The sequence below is a fragment of the Suncus etruscus genome, chromosome 8, assembly GCF_024139225.1.
Source record: "Suncus etruscus isolate mSunEtr1 chromosome 8, mSunEtr1.pri.cur, whole genome shotgun sequence".
Taxonomy (NCBI): domain Eukaryota; kingdom Metazoa; phylum Chordata; class Mammalia; order Eulipotyphla; family Soricidae; genus Suncus; species Suncus etruscus.
Genome location: NC_064855.1, coordinates 72,185,691 through 72,191,658, shown reverse-complemented (window position 1 = coordinate 72,191,658; position 5,968 = coordinate 72,185,691). Strand labels below are relative to the sequence as shown.

The following is a 5,968-nucleotide window of genomic DNA, read 5'->3' as shown; positions in this document are numbered from 1 at the left end:
GTGCACTAGTGAAGGGATAGATAGGTTTTGGACATTCTATAGCTGAAATTCAATCTTGAACAATTTTGTAATTGTATCTCACAGTGATTCAAACAAACAAAAATAAAAAACAATTCTGGAGACATTCACATGAGTTCTATCTTTGCCAGAGTTATATTCAAAGCATTGAAGAGATTGTTGATATATATATATATTAAACCATTTTAATTAGCTTTTTAAATATTTATATATGCTCTATGATTATAATTAAAAGCAATAAGAAAGGGAGTAAAATTATACTCCAGGCACACACATATTCTATTTTTCAGCTAAGATAACTTTGACTAAGGTATATGATGTGAATTGAACATGTGTTATCTTCTGAAAAGAAGTTCTGTTTTCATGAAAGATGATCCTTTGATAATACTTTTACATCGGCATAGATGAAGAGTGTAGAAAATTAGTGTTAGTTAAGTGAAAACTAAATGATACCAAGAGGTGTTTTCAGGGACCCAAAAGATCCACTCAGACATAATGGTGTCTACCCTGACCATGCAGAGTGACTATTATGATCTGGCTGAAAATGCATAAAAGCAGAAGAGAAATTCCTGCACCTGCAGGAGTTGTTGTGTAAATTTTTGGATATATTTTCTATTTCTAAAATTACACCAAGTAAAATGACACGCCATGTAAGCTTCTAGCAAGAGAACTGGAACTTCTTATCAAATGTATAAAAGAGGCGATTTGTATGTAAGCAAAATTAAATATAGAAACACATGCATTTGTATATGCATACATATACACATTCATGATGAAAAATTGACCTTGAATTCATCTCCTTATTAATATAAAACAAAGCATTTACTGTCTTAGCCAAATCGTTTCAAATATTAATGTTAACGATATAAATGCTTTAAACGAACTTATGTGATCTAAATTTGATAATTCTGTTTGGTGCCATGTAACATTGGTTGAACTATTAAATGAAATGTAAGTAATAACTATTACCACATCAAAAAATTTAAAATTTAGCTTAATACAAAAAGATATGCTCTTACCAAAATTTAAAAAAAAAATATTTTTTGATCTGTATATGTGTGGTACAAGGGAAAGAGGTCAGAGAGAAGATATTCTGTTTTTGAGGTTTTAGTGTGTTTTTCTTACCTTTTTTTTGTCCCCCAATTCACAATACAGACCAGGCAAAGGGCCTGGGTTGAAATGTATATTGGGTGCATTTACTGTACCTCCTCTTTTTAGACAGTCAGTGTAAAGAACACAACCTGTGGTAAGAATTGAGAGTCCTTATCTTTTCTTTTTTATTTTTTAATATATATATATATATATTATATATATAATATATATTATATATATATATTTCACCAGTGCAACATTCCCAAGACCAATATCCCAAGTGTCCTTCCTCCCCACCCCACACCAGCCTGTACTCTAGACAGGCTTTCTACTTCCCTCATTCAGTCACATTTTGTTAAGATAGTTCTCCGTGTAATCATTTCTGTGACTGCACTAAATGATCCCTGTGGTGAGCTTCATGTCAGGAGTTGGACCCTCCAGTCCTCCTCTATTTTATCTATTTTGTGTATTGTGTCATATACACAATGGAATATTATGCAGCCATCAGAAAAGATGAAGTCGTGAAATTTTCCTATACATGGATGTATATGGAATCTATTATGCTGAGTGAAATAAGTCAGAGGGAGAGAGATAAACACAGAATGGTCTCACTTATATATGGATTTTGAGAAAAATGAAAAACATTTGTGTAATGATTCTCAGAGACAAAATAGTGTTTTTATTTTTTTTTAAATAGGCAGGGCCAGTGAGGTGGCGCAAGAGGTAAAGTGTCTGCCTTGCAAGCGCTAGCCAAGGAAGGACTGGGTTAAATTCCCCGGAATCCTATATGGTCCCCCTAAGCCAGGGGCAATTTCTGAGCGCTTAGCCAGGAGTAACCCCTGAGCATCAAACGGGTGTGGCCCCAAAAACCAAAATAAATAAATAAGCTTAACCCTAACCCCCAACTGTAATCTTTACCCTCATGAATAATTTTTGGTAGTTGTGGTGATTTGGGTAAACACTCTATGTTTAGGGATTACTCCTGGTGGGAGCAAGCAAGAACATTATCCTCTGTACCACCTCTGTCAGTTAAGGAGTGCTGGATTTATCTTCCCATTAATAAATTCTCAAATATGGAACTGTATTGTTAGACATAGAAAAACACACACAAAATATTGGTTGCTGGAGTGACAGCACAGTGAGCGGGTTAGGTATTTGTCTTACACGCGGCCGACCAGGGACCAACTCAGGCTCGATTCCTGTCATCCCATATGGTACCCTGAGCCTACCAGGAGTAATTTCTAAATACAGAGCCAGAAGTAACCTCATAGTGCCATCAGCTGTGATCCAAAACTAAAAAAAAAGAAAAGAAAAGAACACAAAGAAATTAAAACAAAATATAAATTAATAAACACTATTCTCTTAGAGAAATAATGTATGAACCTAAAAACCAAGAGTTTATGAAGAGTCAGTTTGGAAAGCTTGGATCAGAAAGTGTTTGACATAAAGAATATTCTGTGAAAGCTCCAAATCATTGTGAGTATACACCTTGCTATTCTTGTGCCATCTGCTGAGGGCACCCATGCATAGCGCGTCTAATATCACCATTCCTCATTGGCATATAGAAGGCCTCTCCTGTCTACATGGTCCACTAGTATTCCAGTGCAGGTCTTTTGGCCACTCAATGAATTTCAGCACTCCAGAATGTATTGAATAGTTGTAAAGAATTTTTTTAAATATATGCCTCGGTTCAGCAGAGCTCATTCCTCCTCTAAGCAGTGCAAACTGCTCTAGCCATGTTACTTTCTCCTGCTGGTCTAAAAGATTCTGCAGCTAAAATTTCCAGCTCATCACAAGTAAGAATGTTATCCTATATAAAAATTAATAATTACTACCCCAAATATTGAACATTAAAAAAAAATTTTTAAAATTTCAAGAGATAGTAGTTAAGTGCCAATATCTTCAGAATTTCTTACTTTAAGATTGCAGGAACACAGATGTTCGTTTTCAGAGTTTTAAAATTTACTCAAATCTTAGGAGCAAGCCCACTATTGATCTCTGCTGAGATCCAAAAGGAAGGGTCAGAAACCCCCTACATATCTTCTTATACCAAAGGGAATAAATGTGCTGCTTAAATGAATCATCACAATTCCATGAGGGCAAGATTGCTTTTTAATTTCCCTTTATTTTCATCTTTCTAGGGATTATGAATACCACACCCAGTCCTCAGGGCATCAATTACATAAGCCATATCTCAGTTCCCATGTAGTCAAGGTTGTCAGTATATTTGAATTGTATGATGTTCTTAAGTTTTGAGAAAATAATTAGGAACAGCACCATAATCTAGCACAGTGCTATCTGGTGAGAATTAACCCAAAGTTTTCCACATGAGCCAATGATGAATAATAGAAGAAAATGAGATACTATTTAAATAGTCAGGGGGCTTTCTACACTCTTGGCTTGTGATTCTGTTGTTGTCAAAATTATAATTAATTCATTGATTTACATGTTCAGAAATATAACAATAACCTGATCATTTGCATTGGCCCCTATTATTAATTCCTACAAGAAAATGATTGGTAAGTCACTAAAATAAATTGATCTATAGTGCGTGTGTGTATGTATGTATAAAATCAAGCCTTGTTTCTGGACACCGACAAAAATATATCAAAGACCATAAAGCCAATTTGGTGATCTTAAGGTTTTGTTATTTTTGTTAAACTCAAAATAAAAGGTGTGTATAGTACAAATAAAAGATTATATAATTTTGGATATTTTTAGTTTTCAAACAATTTTTCCCTTTTAATTATTTCTCTTAAAAATATCTCCCTCTAGGGCCAAACAATAGCACAGTGGTAGGGGGTTTGCTTTGAATGCGGCTAGCCCAGGGTGGACCTTGGAAAGATCCTCTGGCATCCCATGTATTCCCTGAGCTGGGGCTATTTTTTTACCCCCTGAGCCTCACTGCATCACCTCATCACCAGTGTAGCCCAAAAACCAAAAAAATCTCTCTCTCTAATTTAGAATAATTTATGGTATGGTCCCATCCTTGAGGAACTACTACTAATCTTTTTCAAGCTCTTTCATAAAATTGAAAAATAAAGAACATTCCCTAATAGTTTTTATGAAGCTAACATCACCTTGATACCCAAACCAGACAGAGATGATACAAATAAAAAAAAACAATAGATCAATATCCCTGTTGAACACAGATGCAAATATCCTCAACAAAATTTTAGCAAATAAGATCCAATGCCTCATCAAGAAGATCATAAACCATGACCAAGTAGGTTACATTCAGGAATGCAAGGATGGTTTAACATCTGGAAATAAATCAACATAATACACCATATCAACAAAAATAAAAACTATATGAACATATCAATAGATGCATAGAATGCATTCAATAAGATCCAACACCCATTCTTGATAAAAGATATCAAGATGGGAATAGAAGGAATTTTTCTCAATATAGTCAAAGCCATCTACCACAAGCCAAAAGCAAATATTATTCTCAATAGAGATAAACTCAGTCTTTCATTTAAAATCTGGAAGAAGACAAGGTTGCCCTCTCTCACCACTTCTAGTCAACATAGTGCTGGATGTTCTTGCCATAGCAATAGGGCAAGAAAAAAATAGGGTATCCAGATAGGAAAAGAAGAAGTCAAGCTCTCAATGTTTGCAGATGACATGATACTATATAAAAAACCCTAAAGACTCAACAAAAAAGCTTCTAGAAACAATATATTCATATAGAAAAGTGACAGGCTACAAAATTAACATGCAAAAATCAATGGCCTTCTTATACACCAATAATGATAAAGAGAAAATAGACATTAAAAAATCCCATTCATATTAGTGCCACACAAACTCAAATATATTGGAGTCAACTTAGTTAAAGTTGTGAAGAACCTATACAAAGAAAACTAAAAAAAACTCTGCTTCAAGAAATAGGAGGACACAAGGAAATGGAGACACATATACACATAACCTGCTAATGGATTGGCAGGATTAATATCATTAAAATGGCAATACTCCCCAAAGCATTGTACAAATTTAATGCAATTCTTCTAAGAATACCCATGACATTTTTTAAAGAAGTGGATCAAACATTCCTGAAATTTATCTGGAACAATAAATACCCACAGATAGCTAGATCAACCCTTGCGAAAAAATATTGGAGACATCACTTTCTCAAACTTTAAATTGTATTACAAAGCTAAAGTCATTAAAACTGCATGCACTGGAATAAAGACAGACTCTCAGATCAGTGTAATAGACTTGAATAGATAGTGAGAAACTGGCTATATTTTATATTATACACTTCCTTGTGTCAAAGACATGGAAATATATAACTCATCAGGAAACTAGTTTAAATTGATAATGTCTGATAATTTATGCTGAAAATTTGTTAATTCAATTTGCCTTAAAAGTAGAGAGAGCACTCATCATCAGGTTGTCTATACATGACTCTTTCACTTACACTTTTTCTACTAATTTTAAGAATTATACACTAATCACAATCATAAAATGATTATGAGCATTTATAATGGCTCCTCAATGTAACCCAACTAAACGCAGAAAACCAGTGAGACTACTTGAAGCTTCTGTCAATCAGTGACCATGTTTTTATTTACTGTCTGTAGAGGCTCAGAAAATTTGAGACTCTCAACAAATGGTTTGTCAGTTTTGGTAATACACTACAAACTAATTTGTATACAAAGCATTGTTTAGTAAGAATATCAAATAAGCCCAACAACTATAGAAGTCTAGACATTTCAAGAGAGCTTCTCTGAATACAATGACTTTGAAGAATAAACGTAATTTTGATAAGCAAAACAGATCAAAAGTACATTCCATATATAGCTCTAGCTTCCAGCAAGAAACAGTTATATTTTTTCTCGTATCAAAGCAGTTT

At 33.9% G+C, this 5,968-nt stretch overlaps 1 non-coding gene across 1 annotated transcript; it reads right to left on the bottom strand.

Moving 5' to 3' along the window:
- Positions 1 to 1,148: 1,148 nt before the first annotated feature.
- Positions 1,149 to 1,281, bottom strand: LOC126016525 (small nucleolar RNA SNORA51). The gene has a single exon (XR_007498320.1). It is a non-coding gene; the product is annotated as a small nucleolar RNA SNORA51 (small nucleolar RNA).
- Between the last annotated feature and the right edge of the window lie 4,687 nt (positions 1,282 to 5,968).